The sequence below is a fragment of the Penaeus vannamei genome, chromosome 4 (genome assembly GCF_042767895.1).
Source record: "Penaeus vannamei isolate JL-2024 chromosome 4, ASM4276789v1, whole genome shotgun sequence".
NCBI lineage: Eukaryota > Metazoa > Arthropoda > Malacostraca > Decapoda > Penaeidae > Penaeus > Penaeus vannamei.
The window spans coordinates 24,509,001-24,524,000 of NC_091552.1; the positions used below are offsets into that span (position 1 = coordinate 24,509,001).

At 43.5% G+C, this 15,000-nt stretch overlaps 1 protein-coding gene across 1 annotated transcript in view; it reads right to left on the reverse strand.

Moving 5' to 3' along the window:
• Positions 1–15,000, reverse strand: part of LOC138861484 (slit homolog 2 protein-like) — a 143,561-nt gene that overhangs the window by 51,906 nt on the left and 76,655 nt on the right. The window lies entirely within an intron of this gene.

The window sequence follows — 15,000 nt, forward strand, 5'->3', positions numbered from 1 at the left end:
CAACCAGTGTGTTGCATGACATGTTCATGAATGAAAAGTGAGTCCTTACTATTCCTTCAGGCAAGTACGAATAAGATGCTGAACGTAATGTTTTTTTTTTCTGCGGACACAAGAAGAGAGCTTAGACTTGGGAGGAGCACCGATTTGAATGACCCAGAGAAAACGTCCGCTTGCTGCCTTGTGCTTGCTGGCCTTTGCGTGCGATGGCTGACGCTCTTTTTGTCGGACATTTTCCGTGACCCTGAGTCTGATTCATGTGACATTTATTAATTATATGGAACTCGGAGCAAGTGCAAGAAACATGCGTCGTCGGTCTCTTAACAACGCGCCGTCTGAGTGAAAACTGCGTCCGGATGCTCTGGCATTTTGGAACGGTCTCGGTTACCTGTAAATGACAGGCAATGCCGATTTCATAGATGATTGATTGATTATTTGAGGGATATCCTCCTACTAAACCATATATATATTTTTTACAAATAGCATTCCTAAATTCATATCAATTAACAAAAGTACAAACTACATGTGGGAGTTGAGCCCTAATTTATATTGACCACTTAATTGGCGGTCACTAATAAGGGCCTGATTATCGAATCACGAAATTAATCACCGTATGCAAGTTCCCCTATTAGCTTCTGATAGGGAGCTGTGCTTCATTTAGCTGCTTGTCATGTCGTGTCCGTGTTGTAAATAGAGTCTTTGTTATTGGCTTCGCTGTTGTCATCTTCGAAATCCCCCTTTGTTACTGAAGTTTGCTCCGAAGTTTCTTTCTTGATTCATCGGCCCAATTTGCAGTCTCGACGCACAAAAGGTGCATCTGTTGTGAGGGTTAGTCTCGTCACTCCCTGGCGCGCCGTCGTCTGACCTTGATCCCTCGTGTGCATTGTCTGGAGCAGCAAACAACTGTCATTAGTTGAATTGAAAGAAAATTCAGAATCTTTCAGGGCAAGCTTTTCTAAAATGACGTACCTTAGTCTGTGTGTATATGTGTGGCTCCGGTTGCTCACAAATATGTAAACTGAACAGGCTAGAAATTAAGATATTTTTTTGTATTAACAGGGAAGTTCCACGCTTCGAGCCCGTGTTTAGGAGAAGAACAAAATATATGATTTTTTTTTACGCTGTACGGAGCACACATAGTACTACTTGTCATATCGGAACTGTGTCTATTAATAGAAGTGACTTATTTGCGCGTGACGCATGATCCAGATTTTTCATAATCGAATTTTCTGTACGACGAAATGATGATAATGATGAAACTGATTGTCATCACTATCATTATCAAGATTTTTATTATAGTTATCATCACCATCATCGTTATTATCATCATCATCGTCGTCATCATCATTATCATCGTCATCGTCATCGTCTTCATCATCACCACCAAAACCACCGCCATCACCATCATCATCATCATCATCAAAGATCATCATCACCACTACCACGACCACCGCCATCACCACCACCATCATCATCACCATCACCACCACCATCATCAAACATCATCACCACCACTACCACGACCATCATCATCATCACCACCACCACCACCACCACCACCACCACCACCACCACCACCACCACCACCACCACCACCACTCTAAATATTAATGTTAATTACTACTACTGCAACTACTACTACTACTAGTACTACTTGTACTTGTACTTGTACTACTACTTCTACTGCTTCTAATACTACTTCTACTACTACTACTACTACTACTTCTACTACTACTTTTACTACTACTTTTACTACTACTACTACTACTACTACTACTACTATTACTACCACGACTACTGCTACTACTATTGTTGCTACTATTTCTACTACTACTACCACTACTATTACTACTACAATTATGACTGCTACTATTACTAGGACTAATATTACTGTAGTAATCCTGCACTGCCAGTGTATGGTAACACTGGTCACTATTTGCACACGATTTAGAAGCAAAATAAATGAACAGCCTGTCATACCAAGCACAATAAACTGTGAGAAAAGGAATTAGCCAAATTGATATATATTAAATTATTACTACTATTATTACTGCTCTTACTGCTGCTACTGCTACTCCTACTCCTACTCTTACTCCTACTCCTCTTGTTACAGCCAATGCTATATTTGTTATACGCACTGCTACTCCTCAGGCAACTTAACCAACGCTGAAGCTCATACGACCGATGGCGGCTTTGCGAGAGCGCTCCCTTCCGCTCCGAGGGCCGAGCATGCCAACAGGAGGACTGCGGCCTGGCGACCGGCCCATGTCGTGGGACTGGAGGCCCCGGGTGTGGGCGGTCTAATAACTCATTTGGCGGGCGGGCACCTGACCCACGCCCGTGCCTTTGGGCTACTTGCTTCGCAATTACCTCCTTGCAGTTCTTCAACTGCAAAAGCTATATATTTTTATGGCCTTCCACTTCTAGCGGGTCCCCAGAATTTTTATTCTTATATCTTAATACGTTAATTTTTGCATATTTTCCTTTTTTCTTAGTAAAATGTTGATAGCATTCATGCAAGGTCTAGAATGCTTAGGATCAGTTTCATTGACAATATACAAGTTCTGAGGATCGTATCTGGCAATTCTTACTTCGGAGAATGACTATCATTAGATTTCTTTGACACATTCCAGAATTTGCATTCCATCCTGCTTTTCACTGTTTGTTTGGTAAAGCCCTTGCTAGTCAGTAAGGAATTTTTGGTCTTTTATGATTATGATTATCAGTTTTTCAAATACTTCTTCATTTCAGTATAAAGTCTGAAAGGTGTCAGTTCTTGTGAGGTCTGATTACTCGTGAGCTGACGCCCAAAAGTCGGTGTTTTTCTCCGATAGCAGTAAGCTCTAAATGGCCCACGTGAAGCGACTCGCCGATCTAAAAGTCTGCTGAACCGACGCGACAGCTCGGCGGGCTGGTCTGAAATAATTCCTTGGATCACGAACAACACGGGTTTAATTCTTCACTGACGCGGGTGGCGGCGCGCGTCGTTCGTATCGCGAGGGCCATTACTGTCATGATCCTCATTAAAGAAAGTTTAATTGGTTCCTTTTCGGGAAAGCGATCGGTGATTAATGTCGCGGATCTCGTTTTCTGTTGCCTCTGACGATGAACTCGACCGGCGATCAGTCAACACATCCAGGCGTCTCCCCGGAGCAAGGCGGTGCGCTTGCAAATCTCGCCTTTATGGATGGCGGAATAGAGTCGATGGTGAAGGGTTTGTGGGGATAAGAAGACTGCGTCATCTAGATGGATTTGGGGTTAGAAGATTAATGTCGGTTTCGTATGATGTACTTTTCATCGCTGAATTTATGTTGGGATGGGCTGTCCGAAGCTGGCTAAAGAGATTTCTTCTTCGGTCATCAGATTATCCCGGTTCTTTGCCTGGTCTTTTCCTATTTCTACCCTGTGTCCATGTATCCCCGCTCTTTGTTTTATATATATATATATATATATATATATATATATATATATATAGATAGATAGATAGATAGATAGATAGATAGATAGATAGATAGATATAGATATATATATAAACATTAAGATGTGTCCTTTACTTCTCGGATTCGCCATTCTTGCTGGTCAGGTTCTCTTCCGTTTCTCTGCTGTTCCTTTTCCGGAGAAATCGGTGGATGGAAACGGGATTGCGTTGATATTCAGTAATGATTTTGACTTTACTGACTCTAATGCTATCGAATGTTATTCGTTCTCATTTTGCTGTTGCGATGAAAGGATCGCAGAAGTAAAATTAATTCGTATGAAAAACTTATATTGACGAGTCTTCATCACTTTAGATGATCAACCTGATTATTATTGCTCAGGATAATAAAATTTATATAATAATTGACGTACTTCCTCAGAAGCCATGGAAGTAATAGCAACAGACGGAAGTACAATATATAGGTGATATGCAAAAACTTGCAAATGGAAATCTAGCGTAAGCACTCGCGATGAACGCGAGCAGGAGGGTTGGGCTCCGGCAGCCGCCCGAGAAGCCAGGTGGAGAAAAGGAAGGCGCCTGTGGCCAGAAGCCAGATAAGACATGGTTTGCATTCGAGATTTACTCAGGACGAGGAACTTCGGCAGTTCCTCGGCTGATCTCTGTCGGCGCCAATCAATTAGAGAACGTCATTAGCGCATCTAATTAGGACGCGACTATTGTCTCCTCAGCAAACACGAACACAACTTCCCGGGAAGACACAGATGAGCAAAGGACTTCTGTAGCTCGCTGATTGCTCGTTAGATAATGATAATGAGTTGAGGCAGAGTGATTGATAGCGGGGCTGATCCGCTGTGTATAAATAGGCTGTTCACTCCATACTTTCCGCGAATGGTTGGGAAGGATCTGGCAGCTGGTCAGCTGGAGGATTTTCACGCTGGCGGTTTCAACGATTAGATTCTTGTTCTGATCAATAATGTGCTCTGATTTGCTTTCATGTGTATTTGTGAAGGAAATTCTAGTAAAGCTAGATCAGATACTGAACGACATCTGTGTACTTATCAAGAAAGTGATATTTCAACAAGCTTATCAGTTTTTTTGTATGGTCATTACCAAAGCATTTTCTTTCTTTATTTCTTTGAAAAAAAAGAAGCTCAGACTCATTGCAAATACAGTGCAATTACTTTCCCGAACGAATTTTGCTTCATGATTGTCTGTGACATAGGTTAAAAATCTTATCTGAGGTAGTTATAAAATCTCACGCATGAAGTCTTAATTTCCAATATTTACAACAACGCTCTTATTTGTTACTTCACGTGCATGCAGGTCTAAAGGTCAGATTACGTAGTGTTAATTAATACTCACTGTTTGTTGCTTCGTCGTCCCCCTCGGTTTCGTCCCTTTGCCTTTTGCTGTTGATTTAGCAGTGATGCTTGTAATAATAATACTTCCTCTTTTATTGATTTCTTATATTCGGTTTTCATTTTGAATGGTTAATCAGTTGAATAGTTTTGGAAATCATTATTTATTCGCAACGCTATTTTTTTTTAGCTTTATAGTTTCTCCCAGGCACGCGCTCTGACTGATGCAGCCCTCCCGATTTGCGGCGCCTCCACGTAATGCAGCATTTAAGCGTTCCTGCTCCATCGTCGGATTGCCTTATTGGCGGCCGAGGCAGGTACCGCCCTTGTGTAGGTGGCGCAAGAGACGATAGATGGCGGGGTCGGCGATGCCTCTCCGCCGAGAAGGCTTTACGAAGGAAAGCCTCTTGTTGTAAACGGATGTGTGAATAATCTGATGCAACTATTACTTGTAACATTTGCATTGCTCAGTCAGCGCGAGAAAGTCGTAAGCTGGCAACAGTGCAAGCCACAACCGCCTGTGTCTCCTCGGGCCGAGGGAGAGGAGATATCCACCGAGGATTTCTCTCGGATGCCGCCCGGAGAGAGAATGTTCATTGAAATGTTAACCGCTTTACGTAAGTCATTCCTCGGGTGAATACACATGGAGGGTAGTTTGTTGCCTTTCTGGAGCCTCGTGTAAGACCTTGTAATATTTGCTACACTGGCTTGACGACACACCTTATTGCGTGAAGACCCTGTCTGCGTCGCCCTCATGTTACCAACTTGATATTATTGGGTGACGCCAAGTCGCTCCAGTATCTTGTTTCTTGCCTCATTGCATCAGTGTATAAAGGCGGTTAAAAAGTGGCGTGTTTTATTGTGATACAATTATTTTTGGATTAGTTATAAAATTATCGTTATTAGATTATGGCAGTATAAGTTAGAGAATTAAAATGACTAATAATAGCGAGCAAATACGTTGCGAAGATTTTTTTTTTTCTTTTTTATAAATCATTGCTTTTGCAATATCTTCATATATTTTTTTTCTAATGGTTTCAGTAAAAGCTACTGTGTCTATATTTCACTCTACAGGTATCCACAATTCCCATACTTCTGTCAATAGTCAGACATATTTACCATTTTTCAGCTTGTTTACCTATGAAACTACGGCTCGGAGATTTCGCTTTCAGCACCGCAAACAAGAAACCTATCTCACTGAACGTATGCCGCTATCAGCGCCTCTTGATAACATACATTTTCACCAAGTCATTTTAACACCGGATAGTTGCAGGGGCCCGAGGTGCCTGAACCAGTTGCTGCCCAACGCTCGCGTCTCCCAGGTGTGGCAAGGCGCTCCTCTTTCGCACCTGTAATGACACACGGCGAGGCTCATGCCAGCAATCTGAAAGTGATTCAGCATGTTTAGATTAGTGATTCAGTGGCGGAGATGGTGACAAAGTGGATGCGAGGGTTGATGTGGAAGTGACAATCTCTGCTGACGTTATGTGGGAAATATTCTTAGTTTTTGTAAAGAAATGCACGGAGAATTCAGATTTCAACGGTAAATAAAATGTAGATTTAGATTTAGATGAATCAGCAAACTTAGATGGTCAGGATGAGGACCAAAGAACATCATTGGAATGTTGAAAACTGATGCTAGAGCGTGAACTAAATCCGGGTAATAAATACACCCACCGTAATTAAAGACCATAATTACCTCTCCCTGTCCCCTGCACGCCGCCGCCATTATCTCGCCGATGCAACATTTCTTCGCGTAAAGCTTTCTCTTCCAGACGAGCGACTCGGATCGTGACCCCGAGAAAGGCCCGGCGCGCTGCCCTTTGCAACTCCGCGGAATTGCCTCAAATTATTTGTCATTGCACAACGCCTGCAGCTCTATCTTTGTTTGTTTGGAACAGGTGTCATGTGCGTCTGTCTTTCTCTATAGCAGGTGCCACGTGTGTTTATCTTTGTTGATTTACAACAAATATCACGTGAGTTTGTCTGTTTATTTGCAGCAGGTATCGTGTTTTTGTAAGGACGTGTATTAATAGCTTTCTCCTGGTATCTAGTATCCTAAGGCAAGGCGAAAAGATTCTTGTGTGGGCAATCCTTTTATTACTGTCTATTTATTAGTCTCTTCTTCTTATTATTATTTTTGTTATTATTTGTCCAACCACTTAATGCAACAGAAAACGACGTAACTGATATAACCGTGCTACCGAGCGTTTTTTTCTTCCTGCGTCGTGGGAGCAAAATTCTCTCTACTTCCCATAGTTTCCAGAATTCGAGGGAAAGAAGAGATGTGTTTTTTTGAGATACCGTCATTATCTCGAGTTTTTTCCATAAAAGTGCCATTGGAACCTTTTGCAAAGTAAATGTAGTTGTAATTAGGTATATGGCAGAGGATGATCTCAGAAACAACGAAAAACACTTAATGGATGGACAGGTAGTTGGAGGGTATAGCTGACCATAGCAAAAATAGAGGTGGGTGACCTCAGACCATTAGGCGGCAGAGGACAAAAAGGAATGACAGAGTACGAACGATGCCCAGTAAGGAAACCGAAATGGATCCATTTAACACACACACACACACACACACACACAAAGTGTGTATACGTATGCTGTGTGTACTTGTTTACGTATTGTGATGGTAGAGAACTAGCGTTTCTTTTGTAATTACAATGCAGAGAAAATCTCCAGAATATGTGGACATCAGTTTTGACTCCTGCATGCCAAAAGCAGCCGTGACTAACGCATTTTCTTGCGACCGAGTCAAGAAATACTTTGCAGAAAAAAAGTTTAATTGTGCTCTGATGTAAAGCACCATTCCTATATAAAATGTCACAGTGATTGATTATGTCAAGGTGACGTTTGTCTCAGGTGCCTGAGCAAGGGGGTGTCAGATATGAAATTCTCGAAGCCGATGATGATAAAAACGAAAGTAAGGGTCGTTTGCGAAATCCTGGGAACCACTAGGACGAGTTCCTGCCGAAGTGACCGGGAAAAGTTAGTGACCGGACAAGGAAAACGCTTGCTAATGCTGGAAGTGGAGGTCAGGTGGAGTGTGGATGGAGAAGGAAATAGAGCGATGGAAGGCTTCACAAACAAATGGAAACTCTCATCATGAAACTCGGGTTTACGATGTCGCTGCTTCATGAAAACAATCGCATGGAGGGTTGATGCAAAATGTGCGGCATTATTGTTATTACGCTGCTGTGAAGGGAAGCCCGTTCAAGGTCTCGTTTTATAAAGAAAACACTTCACCTGAACAACACACCAATTGTGTTTTAATTCGTTTTGTCATTACAGGAATTCTGAGGTGCCCGGTACTTGTTTATATTAGAGACAACACTTGTGGGATTACGAATTACTAGGCGGGAGAAAACTCCCTGCCCTCTTACCTCATTCATGGGATTGGAATCTTTCCTGTCTGAAGCACTTGCGCCTCAGCTCTCACTGTCCCGCAACCTCGCCACGCTACCAGATCGTTCTCGAGACCGCCAGTATATCCAACCCAAGGCCAGGTTGGCGAGGGCGTCGTTGCTCTAGGTCGTGATGGGAGCGCTGGTCCAGCCGGTGTTTTAGCACAGGTCTCCCGCTGCTCCTTGCAGGTCTCCCCCGCCCTCTCCCGGGGTAGTGGTGGGACAATTTGCCCACGGAGGAGCGCCTCGCATATTAATGATCGCTTGAGCGCGGGGTTGACATTGCGGCCTTTTATCTCGTTACATAATTTGCCAGACTTCCTTAGAAAGCCAAGAAACGGGACTTTTTACTGCCACCGTTTCTGCATCTCTCCCGTATTTGATTAATTCATTGAACTTTTTTCTATGGAAGCATAAACTTCACAAAACATTTCCGGCGCCGGGAAACGGCAAGCTACACTAGACCGGGGGCTGGCAGCGCTGTAGCATCCTGCCCAACTCGGAGTCAAAACACAGCTGGCGCGATGCCACACCTTAATCAGGCCTTATTAATGGCCAGCTGATTACCAACCAGATGATATCGAGTTATACAACTGAAGCCAAGGGACAGTTGGAACAAAACATTCGGGTTGTTTTCCTTTTGCAGACTTTCAATCTGCTGTTGATAAATTTAGTTCGAATTTGCTGGTTTCTCCCACCAGCCTATTGACCCGCTACCTAAAACATAACGTCCCTTCTTTATTAACAAATGAGTGGCATAATATGCCACTCATTTGTAAATTGAAAATTATCGTAAAACTAACCGCATTCCCAGAGCTGAATTGCCTGGCCTGTCTGAGGTGTACTAGACACATGCTCCACAGAGCGCCCGTGGGCGATGCTGACAAGAGGATTTCTATGATTGTGCTTGCACTTCTTATGAAATCAAACGGCTATTATTGTGGTCAGATAGAGAGCAGCGAAGGGAGGGAGGGAGGATGGAATGAATGAATGAATGAGTGAATGAATGAATGAATGAATGATGGAAGGAGAGAGAGGGGAAGAGATGGACGAGTTAGTTGAGTGTGTATATAAATATATTTGTGTGTGTGTGTGTGTGTGTGTGTGTGTGTGTGTGTGTGTGTGTGTGTGTGTGTGTGTGTTACTGTGGGCGCCCGGTTGGGCACGTACCTGCATGCGTGTGTGTACTTTTGTGTTTTAGTAAATGTTTACAGGCGATTTTGGGTGGGGGCGGGGGCGGGGGGCGGGGGTGGGGGTGTGGGTGGGGTGGTGGTGGGTGGTGTTGGTGGTGGTGGTGGTGTGTGTGTGTGTGTGTGTGTGTGTGTGTGTGTGTGTGTGTGTGTGTGTGTGTGTGTGTGTGTGTGTGTGTTTGCTTTTGACAGAAATGCTTTGTCAAGTGCAGGTCAGGTTATTCCATCACTCATTTTTGTAGACAGAGAACCCATCCATTAAACAGATAAACCGAAGCTACAAGAGGTTGGCGGGATGACATGGAAGAATAAAGCCGCGCGTTTTGCTGCGCAAAGCAGTTGATGGTTGTGCGCACAATTACCTACGGAGGGAGTTGGTAAAGTGAATTGCGCTGCTTAAATCGCCCTTGGACATTTCCATATGCTGAACAGTAGTTTAGTTATAAGAAAAGCGAAATGGAGAGGGCCCTGAGATTCGCAACGAAAGTAGAAGTCACACATTCTCTTTCTTTTCAGTCACCGGAAAAAGCTTGTCGAGGAAACACTAACAGCATTTGCTCATAAAACAAAGCCTCCGCGGACACGCTTTTGTCATAAACGCTTGAAAGGGAAACTGGCCAATGACTCACAGTGAAAGCATCGCCAATTTCAGCGTCAGCATTACGTTGATAAACGAAGGTTTGAGCTGTCTCCGTTAGAATTAAACGAATTCTTTCATCAAAGTAAAATGACACTAAGCGTTACACAGCTGAGAATCAGTGGCGAGGAAGAGCGGTCAGGCCCCTCCACTCGTAACCTTTCCCGGAATGATTAAAGTGCACGGGAACCTATACGGCAGTGTGGATAATGCATGTGGGAAGGTGCGGCCAGTGGGTTGATGGGGCTACTACATCTACCGCCACTTCTAATGGAATTTATATAGAAAGCAGTGCCGAAGCCGAGGTTCCGCTCCATCTGGTACGATCAGCAGTGATTTTTTCACTGTTTGTTCCTAAAATCATTGTTTTATGTAAATAGATTATTATTCATTTCTTTGCTTAACAAACTACGACTAATGCTTTAAGGAGAAATGATGCAAATAAGTTGGGCTGAGAATTCCTTCTGGCTGAACAGCAGCAGCCCTGAAGGTCACATGCTAATGCGGCTCCTTGGAACGGGGAAGTTTTTGTCCTCTCAGGAATTACCGTCAGTCACAGTTAGTGTGTTCACGGAATTATTTACGGGGCAGAGTGCGAAAAGGAACGACCCCGCCTTATAATTCGCTTTCTGTGCTCACATTTACACCTCTTATAACTAATTCTTTTTGTTAGAGTATATGAGTCACGTCGGGATCGACAGAAGAAAATTTCATCTTCCTGAAATAAAAGGAAAATTAGGGTGAGCATTTGCCCTCGGATACTAAATTATTTAAGGTATCGCCTTTGACCAATTGGAACACTGTAGCGAGGGCGGCTACAAAACGCTTTAAGTCTTTTCCTTTTATCGAAAAAAAACTAATAAGCAACACTTTTGTAAGTGTTACTAAAGATTTTAAAATGGATTACAGGTGAAAGTATAAATGCCAGTGGATCTACGGTTATTTGGCTTTGTGAGGCGTCAGGACGTCATTGGGCGTGAAATTTATTTGTCAGTATGTTGTTATTTTTTGATATTATGGTTCGCAATTAACTTGAATAAAATTGTTAATCAGAATATCAGACGCACACGCACGCACGCACGCACGCACGCCCACACACACCCACACACACCCACACACATACACCCACACCCACACACCCACACACACACCCACACACACACCCACACACACACCCACACACACCCACCCACACACACACACACACACACACACACACACACACACACACACACACACACACACACACACACACACACACACACACACACACACACACACACACACACACACACACACACACGTATATACATATATGCATATATATATGTATATATATATATACATATATATATATATATATATATATATATATATATATATATATATATATATATATATATATATATATAATATGTTTGTATTATATGTTCTTATTTATGTATATACACAACCAGGCTTTCTTGGTTGGAAGTCGGTAGATTAAACTTTACGCTGACTCTCTTCCTCAAGACTGGAGCTGAAGTTAGCGCACAGGAGCAACAAGCGGCGGCTCATTAGGCGTGGCAGCATAAGCAAGAGCACCCGCGGTTAATGTGACGATTAAATGAAGTTAAGAGAGTGATGCCAACTAATAATGGCAGTTAAGAGGTGCCATAACACGGTAAGCACTTCGGCTGGCGGTTCCTCCGGCGACATAAAGGACTTTGTCGCGCCCTTCCGAGTCACTGCTCATGGCGTCGCCACGAGCATCATTGCCCCGGAAGTCCCCAGGAGGCCCCAGGGAATCTCTCTACTTTGATGCCGTCAACGAGACATATGTACGTAGTGTCATGGATATAACCTGGCCGCTTGTTTCAGCCTAAGCTAGTCTTTCTGAATCTTTGTAAGGTTTTTGTTTATTTAACTAGAAACGTGCGTCACAATATATCAATATACGAGAACAGGTCAATCCTCGTCCCTCCGACACACACCAAAGCAACTAGCATTTGGAATCCCCCCCCCCCCCCCCGTGGCCCTCGCGAACAGCCCCAGAATGTCAAATTGACTTCTAATGATTTCAGCATTCCATCAGAGCTGCCGAACTGCCCTTCTTATTCACCCTTAAGTCTAAGAAAGGTCCAACGCCAAGTGATAGTCTCTCAGTCTCTCTCTCTCTCTCTCTCTCTCTCTCTCTCTCTCTCTCTCTCTCTCTCTCTCTCTCTCTCTCTCTCTCTCTCTCTCTCTCTCTCTCTCCTTCTCCCTCTTTCCCCATGCCCCCTCACTCGCCCCGCAAGAGTAATACGAGCTTGAAATGTCGGACCACTCTCTCTGAGCCAGACTTATCGTAAGACAGATTGCACGTTTTTTCACTTGACTCTAAAAGATCATCGTGACAAAGAGCGCAGCGCATGTGATGTGGTATTGGGTCAAGACATTGATAAACGTTGTTGAGTGTTGTCCATCTGATTTATGGCATAAGGTAAATAAGGTTCACAGAGGAGACCACTTGTTGCTGTCCTATTTCTTTTTACAGATAACTAGTCCTGTTTATCTGATTATTCTTTTCTTATTTACCTTTATTCGTTTTTTTTTAAATACACGTAAACGAAGGCTGTCTGTTTCACAATACTCAATGAAAAATTCATTTTCATCTTTCGACTTCTCAAACTATTCTTTAAATACGGCCAATAACTTTTATATAAGAATAACATGGTCCTAACACGACGATCGTCATGCAGGTTTCCCTTGTCCATGGGGATGGGGACGGAATTGGGGAAATGCTGTTACTAGTTCGAACGTCTTGAAGAATATTTATTGCCCCTCAGGCTTGGCCTCCCCCTGCTTCCCCTCCTGTCTGCCTTTGCCATCTTTTGGCGCGGTTTCAGCTACGTCTCGAGAGAGGCTAGGGAGCCGCGAGAGGCAGTTAGGACCCAACAACAGTATCTGATGTCAAGAGTTGTCAGCACTCACTTGGGGAGATGGGAAGCTTTGCTGTATCTCTGAATCTCCTTGATGATCCGCAGCCATACGCTATTTTGCTGCATTGTTTCGATTCTGCCATAGGCTGCTGTAAAAATTTCTTCTCGTCTTGCACTTTGCCTTAGGATTCTTGCCTTTTTGTTTAATTTCTTTGCTCTCTGCATCTTCAATCCAAAGCGGTGCATTTTGCCTTTCACCACGAGTTTATCACCCTCCTCGCCGATGTATTCGAATGTATTTATTATTTTTTCGCGCATTCTTCACATCTTCCATCTATCATTCTTGTTTCCTTAATTTTTCATGTACATCCTTTTCTTATCACCTTACTTTGGAGATTCCCACTTCATCTTTTACCCCGTTTTCTTCTTTTAATCCCAGTCATTCCAACTTTCTTTTCGATCTCTGACTTTCCCTCTCCGCCTCCCTTCTTAACGGTCCTACGCCCCGGGTGTTCAGGCGTCACCGGGATCCTCGGATCGCGGCCGTGGAGGCATTATGTATCACGCTCACAGTTTGCAATCCACGTGTGCTTAAAGCTTCGGAATCCATTTTTAGATCATTTACTTTCAGTACAGCGATGTTCCCGATTTGTTGTGATGTTCTCGCGCGCACGGTTAGATTTTGCTTTCGTGTTTAACGTTTTGTGTCGCAGATGATTGTTTTTTTTCACTGTGGTAGATAGTAATGTCCTGTCTCGTGCAGTTAGGCCATGGAGAGGGAGTTATCCCCAGCAAATGTCAAAATGCCAACTATAGCCTATGTGAGGGGAAGGGGAAGGCGGGATATAGCGAGGCAGGTGGAGAGAAAACACACATTTCAGCGCTAGTAGAATTATTCACCGAGACTCGAGGCCATCACTCTCCCGCCATCAATTTACGCGCTCTAATTTAAAGAACGAAATGGCGGACTTATTTATGCCCGGCCTGTCCTTTCCCCGCCTCGTATATACGGGCAATTAGCGGTCTTATGAGACCCGGATTGATTTAGAAGCCACTTCATTCTGGCGCTTCTTTGTTCCTGTGCTTTATAGCCAGGTTGGTTAACTGTGATGGATTTGATGTTTCCTTTGGGCTCGACTGCGTGATATCTTTTGGCTCTCTGACGTTTACTAGAAAATTAGTCGTCATTTTTTGTGTATGAAAAAAGAGTCATTTCACAGACAAAGGATAAAGGAGATTTAATTTCTAAACAATTTGAACGTTGTTTCCTCCACTTGCTTGAAGGGAAAGAATGAAGGTGTAAAGTCACCAGTTTTGTATCGTACAAAGCATCGCACGAAGATTAAACCCTTTCCTTTCAATATCTCAATTCCTTTCTTTCATCTTCTCTGTTTTCCACTGATTATTTCCTCCTCAGTTCTTTCCCTTGGCTGCGCCACTCCGATAAGAGGGCACAAAAAATTATCTTGGCAGTCTGTAGTTTACGGCAGGGTCATTTTCCTCTTCATTTTTCCCCTAGTAGATAAATAGTTACCCCTATCACCGTAACGATGGAAAAACTCGGCGTTATTTATACAACTCCATTATCTGTGTGGGTGACAAAGGGGCGTCGGCGGGCATGCGCCACACGCCCATACCATAATGTTTTGGACCTCCTCAGCTGCACCATTATGTTCAGGTCGTAAACCCACGGCGCCCGCTGCTTTGTTTGCTCTAGTACTCTAGGCAGCATATCCAGCAGAACCGACATGCGTATCATCCGTCTCACAGCCATGTTTTTTCGAGCTCTCGCCTGTTTGAGGCGTGCTCGTGTCACAGCTTTTTCTGCCACTCTTTGATATGAATTTTCGCATTGACTTTAGCTGTTTGGTGATGTCACGTATTCTTTCCAGTTTTTATGAATAGGATTGCATATCACCACGTTGTTGTGCTACATTCACAACCCCATTAATCCTCTCCGTCACCGTAAGAAAACTTCGTGCGGAGCAGTAGTCCCTGGGATGTGTCCAGAGGGACGCAGCCCTTTTGTATCTCGATCATTGGTTCATTTGCCTGGTGTGGATGTCAGTCAG